Source organism: Aquarana catesbeiana, linkage group LG02 (assembly GCF_042186555.1).
Source record: "Aquarana catesbeiana isolate 2022-GZ linkage group LG02, ASM4218655v1, whole genome shotgun sequence".
NCBI lineage: Eukaryota > Metazoa > Chordata > Amphibia > Anura > Ranidae > Aquarana > Aquarana catesbeiana.
The window spans coordinates 650,106,146-650,127,454 of record NC_133325.1 but is presented as its reverse complement, the minus strand read 5'-3'; the positions used below and the strand labels follow the sequence as shown (position 1 = coordinate 650,127,454).

At 42.8% G+C, this 21,309-nt stretch overlaps 1 protein-coding gene across 1 annotated transcript in view; it reads right to left on the bottom strand.

Annotated features, from left to right (window-relative positions):
* Positions 1–21,309, bottom strand: part of PTCHD1 (patched domain containing 1) — a 389,276-nt gene that overhangs the window by 163,128 nt on the left and 204,839 nt on the right. The window lies entirely within an intron of this gene.

Below are 21,309 nucleotides of genomic sequence, written 5' to 3'. Positions count from 1 at the left end.
GCTGGAAGAAAGTCAGATGTGGGTGTGGCGCTATTCTGGTGTCAGGCAAGGTACCATACCTATATGCTTATCACCTGCTAATAGACCAATGTGAGGTTTTTGGGATGACTTGAATTCCCAAAACACTTTAGCCCGAAAACACAAAAACATAAATAATATTAATAAAAAATATATGAAAATATTGCGTGAATGATTTCCTTCAGATAGTGACTGACTAATCCTGCTCACCATCTACCAAGTGGTACTACTAGCAAAGTGTTTTCTGGTATCAGGCAAGGTACCATACCTCTGTGCTTATCACCTGCTAATAGACCAGTGTGAAGTTTTTGGGATGACTTGAATTCCCAAAACACTTTATCCCGAAAAAAACAAAACCATAAATAATATTTATAAAATACATGAAAATTTTGCGTGAATGATTTCCTTCAGATAGTGGCTGACTAATCCTGCTCACCATCTACCAAGTGGTACTACTTAGCAAAGTGTACAATTGTTACATACATTCATCAAAATGTCCATGAGGGAGGGGGGAAGGGGAGGGGGGAGGAAGGGGGGGTGGAGGAAAAATGGAGGGGAAGGGAGAAGAAGGAATATGAGGTCCAGGCAGTGATAAAGTGACTTGTGCTCAGAAACAGGTGGTGATCCAAAAAACAAAAAAAACAAATATTGTTTTAAATAGTCCAAATTCGAAAGGCCCAGGTTATGCTGTGCCTGGAAACTTTTTTTCTTCTTAGTAAAACAATATTGTGAAAAACAATCTTCTTATTCCAGTGTGCTTTCATGACTGTGCCTTTAAAACGTGCTCCTACTGTGCAAACACTCACCGGATACTGTCACCCCTGCAGGGGTATTGCGCGGTCACAGTTTGTGCCACTGTGCAACAGTCTCTGGCTTGCCGGATCGTGTTTATGTTAACATAAAAAAGAAGGGGTGCCCATAGCGTAAAAACGTTTAAAACTTTTATTCAAAGATAAATAGAATGGTACTCACATTATGAAAATGTCAATATAGCATGAAAGATCTGAATTTGATCCATCAAAAATCCTAGGTACGATCTGTTTAGGAGATGACATTGGTCAGGCCACGCCCTACACGTTTCATCGTTGGACGTCTACGGGAGCGTGCCGCTTGCTACATCTCCTACCCTTATATAGTGTGCGGTGTTCATGCTGCACATGCTCATTCAGTTTAACAGCGACCATTTTGCCTTTTTTATTAATATTATTTATGGTTTTGTTTTTTCGGGATAAAGTGTTTCGGGAATTCAAGTCATCCCAAAAACTTCACATTGGTCTATTAGCGGGTGATAAGAATAGAGGTATGGTACCTTGCCTGACACCAGAATAGCACCACACCCACATCTGACTTTCTTCCGAGCATGTGTGTTTGTACTTTGGAGTTTTGTCCGACGGACTTGTGTACACACGATCAGAAAATCCGACAAAACACATTTGTTGGTGGAAAATTTGAAGACATGCTAGGCAACATTTGAAAGTCCGACAACAATTGTCCGATGGAGCATACACATGGTCAGATTTTCTGCCAACAGCCTGACATCCAACATTTCCCGTCGAAAAATCAGATCATGTGTATGGGGCTTTAGACTCTCTATTATCTTTAATAACCTTGTCTCTTTTTATTTATTTAAAAAATTAAAAAATACTTAAAGCAAAATAAAAAAAGAGAGTCCCCTTTTAAAATGTGTACCAGACTTAAAGGATCTGGTATGGATTTCCTGACGGGCCTCAAGGATTATTTTTTAGGTACCCCCTTTAAATTCCATACCAGACTCAATGATTTGCTACAGCAAAAACATGACAATTACAAATAAAAAAAAATTATACAGTTTATGGTGCCAGAAAACTACATTTATTGCCAGCTTCTTAAAAAAAATTAAAAAGTACACAGAAACCTCCACATGTCCCCCAAAATGTATAACAGATCCTTGGGGGATCTGTGTGCAGTTTTTTTTTTTTAAGAAACTAAGTGAAATGTAATTTGGTGGCATTTTTAAAGATTATTTTCCTGTGTAAATGTCAGTTCTGCTGCAGCACTTTTTTTACATGTGGCGCTGACAAATTTTTGCTCAGGCGCTTATTTGTTATTTTAGTGGGTTATCTGTTCTGTACATAGTTCAGAGTTAATCTATGGCTAAATTAGCCTCTGTTCCAGCATTGGCTGTGTTGCGTGCAGTTCCACACTGTTGCCTGTAGGTGTCGGTGTCACCATTAGGGATGAGCCGAACACCCCCCCGGTTCGGTTCGCACCAGAACTTGCGAACAGACCAAAACTTTGCACAAACGTCAGAACCCCATTGAAGTCTAGGGGACTCGAACGTTCGAAATCAAAAGTGCTCATTTTAAAGGCTAATTTGCATGGTATTGTCCTAAAAAGGGTTTGCGGACCCGGGTCCTGCCCCAGGGCACATGTATCAATGCAAAAAAAAGTTTTAAAAATGGCAGTTTTTTCGGGAGCAGTGTTTAGAACAGTCTGACAGCAAAATGACATTTCAAAGGAAAAAAAGTCATTTAAAACTACTCGTGGCTATTAATGAATTGCCGGTCTGACAATGCACATAAAAGTTCATTGATAAAAACGGCATGGGAATTCCCCACAGGGGAACCCCGAACCAAAATTTAAAAAAAAAATGGCGTGGGGGTCCCCCTAAATTCCATACCAGGCCCTTCAGGTCTCATATGGCTATTAAGGGGAACCCCGTGCCAAAATTTGGCATGGGGTCCCCCCAAAAATCCACACCAGACCCTTATCTGAGCACACAACCTGGCAGGCCGCAGGAAAAGAGGGGGGATGAGAGAGTGCCCCCCCTCCTGAACCGTACCAGGCCACATGCCCTCAACATTGGTAGCACCCCAAAGCACCCTGTCCCCATGTTGATGAGGACAAGGGCCTCATCCTCACAACCCTTGGCCGGTGGTTGTGGGGGTCTGCGAGCAGGGGGCTTATCGGAATCTGGAAGCCCCCTTTAACAAGGGGACCCCCAGATCCCGGCCCCCCCGTGTGAAATGGTAAGGGGGTACTTTTGTACCCCTACCATTTCACAAAAAAACTGTCAAAAATGTTAAAAATGACAAGAGACAGTTTTTGACAATTCCTTATTTAAAGTCTTCTTTTTTCCATCTTCTATCTTCTCTCTTCTTTCTTCTATCTTCCTTCGGTTTCTTCCTCCATCTTCTTCTTCCTCCGATCCTCTGCTTCTTTCTCCGGTGTTCTCGTCCGGCATCTCCCTCCGCGACATCTTCTTATCTTCATCTTCTTTTCAGGCCGCTCCGCATCCATGATTGGATGGAAGGCTCCCGCTGACGCTTCTCTCTTCATCTTTTTTCTTCATCTTCTTGTCTTCATCTTCTTTTTGGGCCTCTCCTCTTCTGACGGCTCTTAAATAACGGGGGCGGAGCCACCCGGTGACCCCGCCCCCCTCTGACGCACAGGAACTTTACTTGGTCACCGGGTGGCCCCGCCCTCCACTATTTAAGAACATTCAGAAGACGAGAAGCGTCACACAGCGGGAGCCTCCCTCCATGCCATCATGGATGCGGAGCGGCCCGAAAAGAAGATGAAGAGAAGAAGATGAAGAGAAGAAGATGAAGAGAAAAAGATGAAGAGAGAAGGGTCACACAGCGGGAGCCATCCATCCAATCATGGATGCGGAGCGGCCCGAAAAGAAGATGAAGATAAGAAGATGAAGAGAAGAAGATGCTGCGGAGGGAGATGCCGGACGAGAACACCGGAGAAAGAAGCAGAGGATCAGAGGAAGAAGAAGATGGATTCTTTCTCCGGTGTTCTCGTCCGACAAGTCATTAATAGCCGCGAGTAGTTTTAAATGACCTTTTTTCCTTTGAAATGTCATTTTGCTGTCAGACTGTTCTAAACACGGGAAACATGTGCCCCTTTACAGGCATACTATAGACAACCCCCCCGGTACGAAATTTAAAGGGATATTACACTTTTATTGTTTGACTTTAAGCATTATTAAAATCACTGCTCCCGAAAAAACGTCCGTTTTTAAAACTTTTTTTTGCATTGATACATGTCCCCTGGGGCAGGACCCAGGTCCCCAAACACTATTGATGACAATACCATGCATATAAGCCTTTAAAATTAGCACTTTTGATTTTTCCCATAGACTTTTAAAGGGTGTTCCATGGCTTTCGAATTTGCCGCAAACACCTCAAATTGTTCGCTGTTCGGCGAACTGGCGAACAGCCAATGTTCAAGTCGAACATGAGTTCGATTTGAACTTGAAGCTCATCCCTAGTCAACATAGGTCGGTGTTGAAAGGCAGCAGGTTGAAGTGTGTTGGGTGCTCTTCTTGCCCAGAGGTGACTCGGCAGAGGTGGTCCACTGCTGTGCATTCTCTGAGGGAGTACTTAAGGGCAGACGCCATTGTTCTATGTCTTTCACCTGCTGGCCCTCCTGGCCTAAACGTATGTGACGGGGAGTTCTACCTCGTAGACAGAGGGCTGCGATGCTGCAGCTGTGCAGGTAGGCCCAGAAGCCTGTCTGGGGCCTACTGCTGCGGGAATGGTCCTGTGCTGTCTGTCCTGTGAGAAGAAGCCGGACAGTTGAGAAGACCCAGGGAAGGGACCGTCTTTGGAGAGGACCGTGCGGAATGCTGGTGTCTCAAGAGGGGCCTGGTGACTCAATTGGAGGATGCATCTTAACCTTATCTATTGCACAAGCACTGCCAGGTTGGCTTAAAGGTTCTGGTACTGTGTTGCAGTTCATCTAAAACTACTACTACGGCCTGTGGCAGAGGATCGTACAGTAAAATTGTTCTTTTCAAGTCTGTGGCAGAGACTTTTTGTTCGTGCTATGCTCCGGCTGCTAGGTCAGTGAGAGAGATTTATCCGGGTGAGCAAAGATTTAATCCTGGACTGAAGGTATATTCATCCAAAGCTCAACATGGACTCTATGTTCTGGTATTGGTGAAACTAAAGAGGTGACGGTAACAGCCCGATATAAATCAGCAGCTCCTTCGGGGGTTAGTGCTACATGTGGGGGCGTCGTCTGGGATTGTTTGCTGTTGCCCTCTCGCAACTCTGAGAAGTATTTCACCGAGAGTCTATGCTAAAAAAAAAAAGAGGTTTCTGGACTTTGTCACTTTTTCCAGGAAAAGAAGGGGTTAAACTGCAGGATTACATTTCTGACTGTGTAGGCTGCGGGTGAGAAGTAAAATCCCAGGAGCTATGTGATCAGAGGAGCAAGTGGGAGGAGCTACACCTGCTAGCTGCTGCGTAAGACACGTGTGTGTGTCTGGCGCCAAAAGAGAAAAGAGGCCTCGTGATCATACTGAGAGGATCAGAGTGCAGCCATGTCTTCTTTTCCATTGATACCGTCAACTGTGGGGTCCAAGATGTTTCCTACAAGTACCACTGCGGGTACTATGCTGACTGGAACCCTGCTGACGGATACCGGCATTCGTTTGAAGCCGCAGGGGAGGTTCGTACTATATACCATTGGAGATATTGATGGGTTGGGCATGCTTTGCCACAAGTGTGAAGAACTGGCCATACATCTCCGTCCATTTGTTCGATGTTTGCAGTGCGGAGAATACCTATTCACAGTGGAGCAACCTACAATGTCGCCCCATGCTTATCGAGTGGACTGGGCTACAGGGATCGCTATGGTGGAAACTACTGCCATTACTGCTGGAGAGCAACAGGCCTTGGTCTCATCTGCTACTGTGAGTGTTCCTGAGGGAGATGTCGCTGTTACTGCTTCATCGGCAGACATCACTTTTGTTTCTACTTCCACTACACCTATTCCCGCTGCACCTGTCCCGAGGAAGGTGGGATATGTGAAGGCTTCTCGTGGCCGCGGTCGAGGCCTACCCCAGAGACTACCTGAACCGGAGCCGGAGGAGTACATGAATCCGGAGAAGTCCACGACAGTAACGGGTGAGAGATCAAGGGGGAACATATCTGGGACTCTGTAAATATTTACCAGCAGAAGAGTTGAGAGATTTGGAGATAGATTCTTTGTCAGATCTCTCCGGTGATGATGATTTGTTTGAGACAATGTCACAGGAATTATTGTGGAACCAGGGTGAAGATGTTGCTTCTACTTTTACCTTTTCAGAATGGATAGCCATGTATTCTGGGAAGACATCACCATGTGTGAAGCCACACAGTACTATTACAGAGACATTGTCTAAACTTACTAGTTAGTTTGGGTCTGAGCCGATACCCATCGGATCCATGGTGCGCAAATCGCTAAAATTCTTGTGTGCCTCCTGGTCAGGGAAAAACCAGAACTTTACCTAGACTTGCCCGACTACAGAGAGTGCTCACTAAACGAGTTGCTAAAGAGTATGATCTGGAATTTCCTTATGTTACTCAAGAAGTTATGCAGGAAATTGAGGCTAATCGAGAGCAGTGGTACTGTGAAGCTGTTTGGGACTATTTGTCTGTACCAAAACCTTTCCGGAGAGCTGGTTATTCTGCTGCTATGGATGAATGTTTCAATGGGTGTTTGCTGCACTGGAATTATGGTCGGCACATCTATGCTGACAAAGTGGTCATTTGCAGATCTGGAAAAGATGACATTGTTTATTTTATCACCACTGTGGATAAACAGAGGAAGAAACTGACTTTACCGGATCCCCGGTTTTATTGGTGATTATGCACAGGGACTGTTATCTTCTGATTCTGCTAAAGAAAAGAGAACTTTGGGGTATATAATGTCAATGCCAGGGTTTAGAGAACTTTGTGGTCAAGAGACTTCATTTCTCTCAGCCTTTCTATATCCAAAGACTCTTTGCTATGCTGGATTTCTTCTGCTAAATAGCTAGGGATGGACTTTTAGCCCGGGTTCACACCTATGCGAATTAGATGCGGCTTACACCGCATCTAATTCGCAGGACATTTTAAAATACATTCATATGAATGCATCTGGTTCACATATGTGCGTTGCATTCGCACTGCGCATTGCACAAAAAACGTGTGCGTTTTTTGGGCATTGCGGTGCGAACTACAAGCCTATTATCTCCTATGGGAACGCATCTGATTCGCAGATGCATTGCGTTCTGAACAAGGATTTTCTCTTTCTCCTCACTACACCTCCCCCTCCCCCCCCCCCCCTCCCTCCCCCTCTCCCTGCTCTCTAATCCTGAGCAAAAACGCAATGAATCCGTTGAACAGGAGATTGTTATCTCCCCAGTGAAACCTGAGCTTCAATTCGCACCGCACATGTGTGAAACCAGGCTTAAGTTACTTTTAGTTCACTTTGAAAAAAAAAAGTGTGGAAGAAAGTGTCATTCTCTTGGGAGTGAGGCTTTGCTCCCAATTGACTAGTGATGCTAATGTATATTTTTGTGTGTTTAATTATGTTTCAGGTAAAACTAGATCTTCTCTTAAGCTGTTAGAGACCTTACAGTTAGATAGATAGTGGGGTTCTTGTAACATGACTGATGTGAATATGCTGTTGTATTAATGTTTGAAATTGTAACATTCTTTCTTACTGCCTTTCTTCTTCCCTATCCAGGTTTTTAGGTTCAAATAGCTACTCTCGGGCTTGAGAGTCATATTTTTGGCAGACGTTGAGGACAACGTCTATCCTAGTGAGGGGAGTATGTAGCGCTGACAAATTTTTGCTCAGGCACTTATTTGTAAATTTAGTAGGTTATCTGTTCTGTACATAGTTCAGAGTTAATCTATGGCTAAATTAGCCTCTGTTCCAGCATTGGCTGTGTTGTTTGCAGTTCCACACTGTTGCCTGTAGGTGTCATTGTCACTATAGGTCGGTGTTGAAAGGCAGCAGGTTGAAGTGTGTTGGGTGCTCTTCTTGCCCAGAGGTGACTCGGCAGAGGTGGTACACTGCTGTGAATTCTGGGAGGGAGTACTTAAGAGGCAGACGCCATTTTTCTTTCTCTTTCACCTGCTGGCCTAAAGGTATGTGACAGGGAGTTCTAACTCGTGGCCCTCCAGGCCGGAGGGCTGCGATGCTGCAGCCATGCAGGTAGGCACAGAAGCCTGTCTGGGGCCTACTGCTATGGGGATGGTCCTGTGCTATCTGTCCTGCGGGAAGAAGCCGGACAATTTAGAAGACCCAGGGGAGGACCCGTCTTTGGAGAGGACCATGCAGAATGCTGGTGTCTCAAGAGGGGCCTGGTGACTCAATTGGAGGATGCATCTTAACCTAATCTATCACACAAGTACTGCTGGGTTGGCTTAAAGGTTCTGGTACTGTGTTGCAGTTCATCTAAAACTACTACTACGTCCTGTGGCAGAGGATCGTACAGTAAAATAGCTCTTTTCAAGTCTGTGGTAGAGACTTTTTGTTCGTGCTCCGGCTGCTAGGTCAGTGAGAGAGATCTATCAAATTCAAATTCCTCAGTATCCTAAAGAAAAGGTATTTGAACTTCCCTGCAACTCTTCTTCTACCTCTTTCCTGCTACTTCTTCAAGTTATTTCCTATTAAAGCATTGAAAAAGTACTAAAGTGACTGGTGCCTACATTGTCAGATACAAAGCTCAACATGGACTCTAAGTTCTGGTATTGGTGAAACTACAGTAAAGAGGTGACGGTAACAGCCCGATATAAATCAGCAGCTCCTTGAGGGGTTAGTGCTACATACACAACATCAGTGGCCACCCCCATGATATTTTTTCACAACCCCTTGCCTGTTAGCATTATATTATTATATATCTGTGATTCTGCACAGAACGGCCGCCCTGCAGCAATAAGTCTGTTATAGAGCAGTCATTAAGTGGTTAAAGTGGTATTAAACATAAAAACAAAGATGTAATACATTGTAGTTTACCAATCCTTAGATGTGGTGGCTGCATTAGTTTTCTTTTTTTGTGTCATTTTTCCTTTTTTTCACCTAGTAATCCAGCCAATAACACACTTCCTGTCTTCAGGTGCCTGCATTCTGGTTGAGGTACTGAGGCAGACACCTTTGGACAGCAGCATTGTCAACCTGTGGAGAGGGTAATGTAAGACTTGTAGATTTAAACGAACTTGACTAAAAAATTTAAGTTGAACACTAGCTAACACTTTATAAGCAGTTAAAAAAAAACAGATTTTTTTCCTGTTGAAGTAGAGGTTTTACATATATTAATAAAAGCTGACCATTGTAAGCACCCTGTCAGTGTTACATGGTGTGTCTTAAAGTGGAGGTCCGCCCACAGCTGCAAAAATTAAAAGCCAGCAGCTACACATACTGCAGCTGCTGACTTTTAAAAATAGGACACTTACCTGTCCTGGAGTCCAGCGATGTCGGCACAGCAGCTGATGTTTCCATCAGCTGTCAGGTGCTGCTGCCGCCATTGCGGGTACAATGCGGGGAACACGGCAGTGTAGAATTACAGCTTCATGCCGGAAACCCCACTGCACATGCGCAATGCTTTGCTCCTCTCTCCTACTGACCCGGCAGCAGAAGAAGGAGGGAGCCGAGTGGTGATGGCTCCAGGAAGTGGGGACAGGTATTGGTTTCCCTCTCCCCCCAAAAGGTGACAAATGAGCGGAAGTTCCACTTTTGGGTTGGGCTTTAAGCTTCTAACTGCCACTTTATCTGGACAGTGTGGTCAGTTAAAGTAAGTTGAAAAATAACAGACACCTTGACTGGATCACTAGGTGAAAAGAAAGGGAAAAAGCCTAAAAAAAAGGAAACCGATGTAGCTGCCACATCTAAAAATTGGGAAGCTGCATTTTTTTTTTGTAATTTACAGCCTACAATTAAAATGAACTTAATAGGAATTTTATAAATTCAACAAGCATCATGTTCCTCCTCTTTTGAATGTAATTTTTTTTCTGAAGCCACAACCTGTAACTAGTAGCAACATCTACAAAGTATGTATTCAATAAAGTCACAGTACGTATTACTTTGATGTTCTGACACCAACACCCACGAGCCAAAGCGCTCATGGGGTTATCATGACTTTTTTGTGTGCTTTACACCCATGTCTATTTTCTGTCCTCTTCTTCTTACCACTGACCTTTCCAGCTGAACCCTGCAGTGCTGGGACAAAGCTCAGGAGATCCTATATAGGGGTTGTTTTCTTCTCTTTGGTGGTGTTGACAGGAAAGAATCACATAACTTAATGCATAAAATGTTTTTTTTTTAAATCAATCAAATATAAAACATATACCTTTCACTTGTATCAATGTAACCTGGCTGCCATGTTTAATTTAATGATCGCCTACATATAGAATGTCAGAAGGAACAGAGGAGAAGAGGAGAGAATGAAAAGTGAACATACAAAGCGCTGAATGATCTAAAAGTTTATGAGGTCTTTGTAAGGAGTTGAATTTTTATGACTTGTGGGTGTTGATGGTGCTATCTAAACATGGAATCCAGATTTACTGAACACATGCACAAAGTTATTTTATGTTGCTGTTCTACAAGTGTGTTAAAATGTGCAAAGAGTGGAAATAGAGATCCTAAGGTCTAGACATATGCAGAACGGAAAAATTTGCTTAGTTTCATTCCAGATAGATTTGTTATGTTACTAATTTTGTCTCGTTATGGAATTAGTTTCGTTTGTGTCAAATTCTGATTATAAAGCAGACCGCCCGCGTCCTTAACAACCTGTCAGAGGGGGTTCCCCCCAAAATCCATACCAGACCCTTATCCGAGCATGCAGCCTGACAGGTCAGGAAAAAGGGGGGGGGTGAGCAAGTACCTCCCCCTCCTGACCTGAACCATACGACTACATGCCCTCAACATTCCCCCCATCCCAAAGCACCTCATCAAGGATCTCTTCCCGACAACCCTGGGCTGTGGTTGTCGGGGTCTGCGGATGGGGGGCTTATCAGAATCTGGAAGCCCCCTTCAACAAGGTGTCTCCCAGATCCAGACCCCCCATGTGAATATTCACAAAAAAAAGTGTCAAAAACTAAGAAACACAGGAAACAGTTTTTGACAAATCCTTTATTAAAAAAGAAATACCAGTAAATAGTGTCCCAAGATGTCCATCACAATGCCTACCGACCCAAAAAATAGAAAAATAGCAAAAAACGCTTCGCCTCCTAAGTGGCTATGCACTGACTGCCCTCTCTTCACCCTTGACAGCTCTTTTATAGGCAAGGGGCGGGGCCACCCAGTTACATCACCCGGTGGCACTGCCCCTTCTCACGTCAGGGCATGTGACCTGGTATGGTTCAGGAGGGGGGGCGCTCAATCGCCCCCCCCCTTTCCTGAACTGCCAGGCTGCATGCTCAGATAAGGGTCTGGTATGGATTTTGGGGGGACCACCATTTTTTAAAAATTTAGCGTGGGGTTCCCCTTCAAATCCATACCAGACCCGAAGGGCCTTGAGATGGAGGAAACTGACTGGCCTGCACAGAGTCCTGACCTCAACCTGATAGAACACCTTTGGGATGATTTAGAGCGGAGACTGTGAGCCAGGCCTTCTCGTCCAACATCGGTGCCTGACCTCACAAATGCGCTTCTGGAAGAATCATCAAACATTCCCATAGGCACACTCTTAAACCTTGTGGACAGCCCTCCCAGAAGAGTTGAAAATCCATACCAGACCCGAAGGGCCTTGAGATGGAGGAAACTGACTGGCCTGCACAGAGTCCTGACCTCAACCTGATAGAACACCTTTGGGATGATTTAGAGCGGAGACTGTGAGCCAGGCCTTCTCGTCCAACATCGGTGCCTGACCTCACAAATGCGCTTCTGGAAGAATCGTCAAACATTCCCATAGGCACACTCTTAAACCTTGTGGACAGCCCTCCCAGAAGAGTTGAAGCTGTTATAGCTGCAAAAGGTGGGCCAACTCAATATTGAACCCTACAGACTAACACTGGTATGCCATTAAAGTTCATGTGCGTGTAAAGACAGGCATCCCAATACTTTTGGCAATAAAGTGTATGTGTTGAGAAATTGCAATCGTTATAGTTAGCGCTGGTTCACACCAGTGCGATTTGACAGTTCAAAAAATGCATGACATATCGCCAGCAATGGAACTGTTCAAATTGCCGCGACTCGTGTCGCAGTGACTTTGAAAATGGTACCTACACTACGTTTTTTCCAATTTCATTGTGACTTGCATAGACTTCTGTTAAATGAAGTTGTAAACCGCAATAAAATCAGAGGTGCACATCATGCTGATCTGTGGCTTTGAAATCATGCTGAAGTAGCATGATTTCAAAGCCGCACTGGTGTAAACTAGGGCTTATACATATAGTATTTGTGTAAGTTTGCTCTTTATTTTTGTCCCCCATAGTGGATACTATGAAGCATCAAAATGAGATTTATTGTTAGTTTTCTTATATAGGCTTGTTAAACAAGAGTGAAAATATTGCTTTCCACTATACGACCTGTTCTGATAATCTCCTGAAACATATAGCCCACGAAAGTATTACAATAAATCAGTTTATAAAAATGGTGTGGTCTTTATTTTATGGCCCTTTAAATACGATTACAATGAGTGTCAACGTTTTTCTTAGAAACAAGTTAAATATATTTGGTAGAAGAGGGGAAATCCTTTTAAAACACAGTTGTAAGCATTCTATTATTTAATCCTAAGCAAACTCATATTGTGATTTCCTCATCCCAAGATTGCAGCAATTCAGGTCATATTTGTTAATTACGATAATCCATCTGCTTTCAGCTGACAACATAATTACAAATTTAGCAGTTTGCTGTTCAGCTATTCCATTTACCTAAATGGGAATGTATTCTGCATTTTATAAATTGTAATTTAAGAGATTAGCAGCTGTACAGATGTTTACGCTGTAAATAATAGTGCATTGCAAAAGGATCTTCAAACACTGGATTTAACTTCCAAAGCACAATGTGCTTGGCTGATTGTTTTAGAAATATAATTCAGTGCCAAATCATCAGTGGCAGCGCATTACGCCTTCCTGAAATAAAAAATGTGAAGCTTTGAGATATTTGGGATTCTATCACAAAGCAGAAAGGCTAAAAAGCTTGTAGGCACAAGTACAAGGCAGTTGTCACTTACATTAATTAAAGATGCCTACATAGGGTTTTGTCAACCTGCTCAAGCTAACTGTGGAGCTGCCAGATCTCAGTCAGTTTTGGCTAATACTGATGTCTAGCAAAAGCTCACAGAGCCAGCAATCGGTGCTAAGACCAAGTGACCAAATCTCATGGGTACACATAAACAGAGCTCTGTCTACTATAACCAATCATTTCAAAATTGAAGTGTTTGTAAAGTCATTGTTCACAATTACTGCCAGCTCCTCTGTTATAACAAGCAATACTACACAGGATATGTGTAGAGCCGATGAGCCGATGTGCTCTGCTTCCCCGATCTAAGGACTACAATGTCGGCGGGCACACATGATCACACATTGGCAATGTGAAAAATGTTATTTGGCTGTAGAATAAAAAAAACACATACACTGTGTCATATAGCTTGTTATAATAAAGGGGCTGGCAGTAATTGCGAGCACTAACTTTACTGTCACATGGAATAGCAGCAGAAGGGGAGGGGCGGCTCACACACAGGAGCTGACAGGCAGGGAGGGACAGACAGACAGAGAGGGAGAGACTGCAGGCTGACAGAGGCACGTAAACAGACCATGGCATCATGGATCAGCAGCCATGAATACTGTGGTCAGCACACCTAGGGAGACACAGGAACAGGCAGGATCAATCAGGTTTTTTACAGCATACAAAGGGACAAATGACACTGTACAAGCACTATGCGATTTAACATGTTTTAAAGGAACATGATTTATTTTTTTTATTTTTTAGGCTTACAATCTCTTTAAAACAAGGACATACTGTATTAGAGAAGAACTGCAATTATCAGCAAACTCCCATAAACACTTCTCCCTCCTGATCAAAATTACTAAGGCAGACCTCAGGCGCAGACAAATGTACTTTATTCTCTGATATGGCCTACTCAGTGCTTAGCAGTATTTATGTTGTGTTATTCTCCTCACTCCTAAAGTCTATGCTTCAATCCCTGATGCATACCCATGGCAAACTATAGCTGCCCTGAGCACATGTGCTAGGTTAGGTATCTGTTGGCTTTTATCCTCTTTATCTAGACGTGAGAGTGAGTGAGTGAAGAGTGAGAAGGTACATATGTCTGCCTCAGAGGTTTTGAGAGAAACGTGACCAGGGGAGTAAAAAGGTTTATTGGGGTTTTTTTTGCTAATAACTGCAGTTCCTTTTTAAAAAAGGAAAAAAAATGTTTTATATTTTGATAAACCATACCCACTTACAAATATTCACATTAGAAAAACTGAAAACAATTTGAAATGACTTGAACTGCCTTGAGTTATGGAGCAATAGTATGAAAAGCTAGCATCAAAGATTAAACTGTACAGTTTATAAGGTTTGTTTTTCATTTTCTCTTTGTCTGGTTACCCTACACATTCATATAAACATCAAGCTTTTGGGATTGCAAAGGGTTTTGGGGACAGCAACCATCATGGTTAAAGGGGTTGTAAAGGTATTTTTTTTTAAAATAACAAACATGTTATACTTACCTTCACTGTGCAGCTCGTTTTGCACAGAGTGGCCCCGAACCTGGTCTTCTGGGGTCCCTCGGCGGCTGTTTGAGTTCCTCCCCGCAAGGACTCACCACCTTAATGCGAGCTCCCTCGCACGGTGGTTAGTTCTTGCGGGCGCGCTCCTGTGATACAGCCGGCGGCTATAGCCGCTCACTGTATCACTCGGCCCCACCCCCCAGCGCGCCGTGTCATTGGATGTGATTGACAGCAGCACGAGCCAATGGCTGCGCTGCTTTCAATCCATCCACTGTAGCCAATCAGCGGCCAGGCTGAGCGGCGAAGAGGATGTCGGGAGCGAGCGCGGGACTTTTGAAGGGTCAGGTAAGTAATACGGGGGGGCTGGGGGCGCGGGAATTGTTGGAAGTTTTTCCACCTTAATGCTTAGAATGCATTAAGGTGAAAAAACATTTACCTTTACAACCCCTTTAACTCATTGCAGATTACGTTACAGATGTTTATCATCTCTGTGACCACATTTTTTGTTTCCCTTAATGTGTGCAAGTCGCTTTGTCCACCTGAACTGCTAACCATACTTGCACCTCCTCCCATGTGTGACAGTGCAGTTTTTTTTAGCACAATTCATTGATAATCTCTTGTGATCTTCCTTAAAGTTTGAATACAACATTTCATGGGAGCAGTAATCTGCTCTAGCTATGTCCCAACCTGCAAGCGTATCCCCAAGTGCTGCAGAGAAAAATTACCTTGACAAGTGTTTTGCCTGTAAGAAATCATGGGCAGAATAAGAACACTGGCATGAGAGCTACATAGGCCAGGCAGTCTACCATCACTGGGCTTCCCTGGAGTAATCCAAGAAGGTGACACACATGGCACTCTACTAGCCGTATGCAGAGCCTCAAGAGGAAAGGGTTTGAACAGTACAATGTTATTGTTAAGGTACTTATGTCCAATTGTTTTTAGTAGGGCCACGGTAGGGGTTTCCATAGTTCGAACGCAGATTTGATTTAAAGAAGAGTTGTCTTTTTTCTGTTTTGCCAAGTTTGTGAACTCTTAGCAATTCACTTTATTAACACTATGAGAACAGCATATGGCCCTCTCATATGGCTAAATATGTAATCGTATCTCTGTACACTATTAAGCAGAGGGATCTGGGTGAGTAATATCAAGCAGAAGTTTAATCCTCCTTCATTAAGTGGGTTAAAATTGGATTCCCCTTTTCTCTTGTAGCCCTTGGTACCTGTATTTGGAGCTAGTCTGACGTTCTCTGCTACTGCACCCAAATCATAAAACGTTTTATACTAAAGTGGGCTGTGCTGCACTTGGGGACAACTATCTAGAGGTTCTAAATTAATCTTGTTTCAATATATTTATTGAGATTTTGAGTTCAGATATAAAAGTAACAATGCAGATAATGCCCCCTCCTACAGGCCAATATACTGACGAGACGAGAGTGTCAAACATGTAAGGGTCAAATATCCAACATTAAATGCTTGGCATATAGCTGTGTGTACATCTATATGCGTAACTCACTAATCATATATGTGTTATCCGTATAATGTTTTGCGTTATCATCTCAGTTTCAATATTTTCTATTGGAAACATATAACAGTAGTAACAGTACATTACATTACATGTTGTCATAAAACGTAGAGGTCCCATGGGGCCAGAAGCTCCTAAACTTTTTGCACATAAAATGTATTTGGTTTAGATAGTATATTTGGCTCACCTGTCCTTAGGATTATCAATTATCTAAGTATAGTGTGTTTATCTAGACTTTTATAACCACTATGTACGTAAGTGAGCTGGTCGATCAGATCCACTGTGGAAAGTGGTCCTTATGTATCAGAATTGGTTAGGGTCAAATCACGCTAGGGCCTCCAGGGTAATCACTCCACCCCTATGGGTTCACACTGAGGAGTAACAGTCCGATGACAAGCCCCGTCCGTTACCTCACTCTCCTCCCAGGGGATACTTGCCCCGGCAGTCTCCCAGGTCACAACAGTTGCCAGAATAGGGAGGAGGGGGTTGTTCACTCAGGGTCAAATCAATATCAATCAAAAACGTAGCTATCTATCCTCTGCTTGTGACAATCCAGTTTGAGTGGTAAATTGCACCATGAGAAAGAGCTAAGAGAGAAAGTGGGGGAGATCAGGAGGAAAGAAAAGAGATAGGGGAGGGGAAAAGGGTATATGGTCCCTCTGGAAAGCTGAATGAATCTTATTTTAGCTATGTGTTCATGTTGCCAAAAAGTAATTTTAAAATACACAACATCATTTATATGGCTTGAACCGATTACACTATCTGTAAAAAAAAGAAAAAAAAAAAGAAAAAACAAATCATCATAAATTCTTTAACCCAACTGCATTAGAATGAGAAATTAGCCAAACTAAAAGGCATATTTATAAAGAAATAATAGCTGGCATATGAATTGTCAGTAGAGCGTCACTATTTTTTATATTTATAAAGGTTGCAGCAAATCCCTGTACAGTATACATCATGCATTCATCACACAATGCTGATAGCATTTACCAAACTGATAATGGGGAATATGCTGTCAGCCAGTGTTTTACTTGACAATGGAAACGTGCCCTAAATGTCCAGCAAACAAATTGCAGTTAACCTCCTGATAAATAAGCCAGTTAATATTCCTTGCAATTTTATATAACATGTGGCTTCTAAGCTGCACCTTTTGCATAAAACATCTAGTTACCGTTTAATCCAAAGTAACTATTAGCCTAACAACAAAAGTTTGCAACTTGTAGTGGTGTATATAAACCCATTTACACAGAGAGATGCATATAGAAATGTGTGTTGCCATAAACTAACTTCTGATTTAATAGGCAATGTTGACCAAATTAAATGTTCTTGTTACACCCTTTTAGTGCAGTATAAAGCAATTGAACAATTTGATCAATAAGGCCCAGTGAGTGGATATCCTACATACCTACCAATATTATGACTTCAAAAGTAGAATTGCAGAGGCCCAAGGGACATGACTGAGCTTAATCTATAAGGCAAACAGTTGAGAAAATGATGCAGTAGTCTTTGCCAATCAATCAAAGTTTTCACACCTGCAACCTTAATACTACTATGATTAGTTACTACCCTTCACAACACCTTAGTGCATGAGCCTATAGTCTTTCAATTATATCATGATTAAAAAAATAGAAAGGAGTTGATCCGAACAGAAATCCAGAGAGAAAAATATCCAGTGACAAATCTGGCACCTCACCAGGAAATCAATGACTACAAGCAGATAACGTTTCAGAATTATTCTCTTTAAAAAAAATGCATCAGCATGTTAGTTCCATATTATCTTATAATGCAACACAACATGTAAATGTGACCATAAAAATGAGATGGTGATCAGGAAGCTTGACTTGTGAATGCTAGTTCTTTTGATTAATCAGTGCATAAATATGTATTATGATGCTTATACAGTGTACTGGCAACCCTGAAGAACTGGCCTAGTTACTAAAAAGCAATAGCTGGCTAAACTTGGCAGAAGAAACCCTCAGCTATGAAGACTTTTCATATTTCTTGGAAAGCCAGGAAGTGGCTGCACAGGTCACAAATTGCTTTTAGACATGCAACTTTTTTTGATGTGATTGCAGTCTTTCAGACTGAAAGATGACCATCTCATATCTATGGGACTTTAAAGGATAAGTACACCTTTTAATGCACTATTTTTACTCTGCTCCTGCCTTCTCAGCCCTCCAGCAACTTTGTAATTATACCTCAGCACTGTGCTTTAGGTGTAGTTTTGGAAACACTGTCTAAGGTTTCAGTGCTCAGAATTCTAACCTCTTGCATGAGGAACAAAAAACAAAAACTATTCTGAGCGATGCAGTCTATAGAACCTACATCTTAAACAGGTCCACAGTCTTGCAATATACAGTGCCTTGAAAAAGTATTCATGTTGTCATGTTACAACTAAGGAAGAGCCGAACACCCCCCCAATTCGTTTCGCACCAGAACATCCGAACAGGCAAAAAATTCGGACGAACAGGCGATCACCGTTAAGTCTATGGGACACGAACATAAAAAATCAAAAGTGCTCATTTTAAAGGTTTATATGCAAGTTATTGTCATAAAAAGTGTTTGGGGACCCGGGCAGTTTTTTCAGGAGCAGTGATTTTTTTAATGCTTAAAGTTAAGCAATATAAATGAAATATTACGTTAAATATTGTGCCTGGGGGGTGTCTATAGTATGCCTGTAAAGTGGAGCAGTTTTCCCATGTTTAGAACAGTACCACAGCAAAATGACATTTCTAAAGGAAAAAAGCTATTTAAAACTGATCGCGGCTCTAATGAATTGTCGGGTCTCGGCAATATAGATAAAACTCATTGAAAAAAACTGCATGGGTCCCCCCCAGTCCATTACCAGGCCCTTTGGGTCTGGTATGAATATTAAGAGGAACCCCGATCCAAAATTTAAAAAAAAATTGCGTGGGGGTCCCCCCAAAATCCATACCAGGCCCCTCAGGTCTGGTATGGATTTTAAGGGGAACCCTGTGCCAAAATTTAAAAAAAAATGACATAGGGGACCCCCAGGCTGGAAACTGGGGGTCCCCTTGTTAAAGGGGACTTCCAGATTCTGATTAGCTCCCCCGCCTGCATACCCCCACAACCACCAGACAAGGGTTGTGGGAATGAGGTCCTTGTCCCCATCAACATGGGGATAAAGTGCTTTGGGGGGCTACTTGAAAGCACCCTCCCCATGTTGAGGGCATGTGGCCTGGTGCGGTTCAGGAGGGGGGGCGCTCTCTCATCCCCTCTCTTTTCCTGGAAGCCTGCGAGCTTGTGTGCTCAGATAAGGGTCTGGTATTTTGGGGGGACCCCTACGCCATTTTTTTTTAAATTTGGTGCAGGGTTCCCCTTAATTTCCATACCAGACCTGAAGGGCCTGGTATAGATTTTGGGGGGACCCCCACACAATTTTTTTAATTTTTGGATCGGGGTTCCCCTTAATATTCATACCAGACCCAAAGGGCCTCATCTATATTGCAGAGACCCGACAATTCATTATAGTCAAGATTAGTTTTAAATGACTTTTTTCCTTTAGAAATGTCATTTTGCTGTGGTACTGTTCTAAACATGGTAAAACTAAGGAGACCCCCCCCCCCCAGGCACGATATTTAAAGGAATATTTCATTTTTATTGTTTCACTTTAAGCATTATTAAAATCACTGCTCCCGTAAAAACAGCCGTTTTAAAACTTTTTCTTGCATTGATACATGTCCCCTGGGGCAGGACCACGTCCTCAATCACTTTTTATGACAATAACTTGCATATGGGCGGCACAGTGGTGTAGTGAATAGCATTTTCACCTAGCAGTAAGAAGGGTCGCTGGTTCGAATCCCAACCACAACACTACCTGCCTGGAGTTTGCATGTTCTCCCTGTGCCTGTGTGGGTTTCCTCCGGGTACTCCAGTTTCCTCCCACACTCCAAAGACATGCTGGTAGGTTAATTGGATCCTGTCTAAATTGTCCCTAGTATGTATGAATGTGAGTTAGGGACCTTAGATTGTACGCTCCTTGTGGGTAGGGACTGATGTGAATGTACAATGTATTTGTAAAGCGCTGCGTAAATTGATGGTGCTATATAAGTACCTGAAATAAATAAATAAATATAAGCCTTTAAAATGAGCACTTTTGGTTTTTAATGTTAGTGTCCCATAGACTTTAATGGTGTTCCACGGCTTTTGAAATTGCCGCGAACACCACATATTGTTCAGTGTTCGCCGAACGTCCGAACAACCAAAGTTCGGCCCGAACTTATGCTCGGGCCGAACCGTTCGCCCATCCCTAGTTGCAACTAAAAACATAAATGTATTTTATTGGGATTTTGTGTGATAGACCAAGACAAAGTGGCACATAATTGTGAAGTGGAAGGAAAATGATAAATGATTTTCAATTTTTTTTTTTACAAATAAATATGTGAAAAATGTGGTGTGCATTTGTATTCAGCCCCCTTGAGTGAATACTGACTATGTAGAACCACCTTTCCCTGCAATTACAGTTGCACGTCTATTTGGGGATGCCTCTACCAGCTTTGCACATCTAGAGAGTGAAATTTTTGCCCATTCTTCTTTGCAAAATAGCTCAAGCTCTGTCAGATTAGATGGAGATGGAGAGCGTCTGTGAACAGCAATTTTTGAGTATTGCCACAGATTCTCAATTGGATTTAGGTCTGGACTTTGACTGGGCCATTCTAAAAAATGAATATACTTTGATCCAAACCATTCCATTGTAGCTCTGGCTGTATGTTTAGGGTCGTTGTCCTGTTGAAAGGTGAACCTCCGATCTCAAGTCTTTTGCAGACTCTAACAGGTTTTCTTCTAAGATTGCCCTGTATTTGGTTCCATCCATCTTCCCATCAACTCTGACCAGCTTCCCTGTCCCTGCTGAAGAAAAGCATCGACACAACATGATTCTGCCACCACTATGTTTCAGGGTGGGGATGGTGTGTTCAGGGTGATGTGCAGTGTTAGTTTTCTGCCACACATAGCGTTCGCTTTTAGGCCAAAATTTCAATTTTGGTCTCATCTGAACAGAGCACCTTCTTCCATATGTTTGCTGTGTCCCCCACATGGCTTCGCGCAAACTGCAAACAGGACCTCTTATGGCTTTCTTTCAACAATAGCTTTCTTCTTGCCACTCTTCCATAAAGGGCAGATTTGTGGAGTGCACAACTAATAGTTGTCCTGTGGACAGATTCTCCCACCTGAGCTGTGGATCTCTGCAGCTCCTCCAGTTACCATGCCACTTCTTGGCTGCTTCTCTGATTAACGCTCTCCTTGCCTGATCTGTCAGTTTAGGTGGAGGGCCATATCTTGGTAGCTTTGCAGTTGTGTCATACTCTTTCCATTTTCAGATGATGGATTG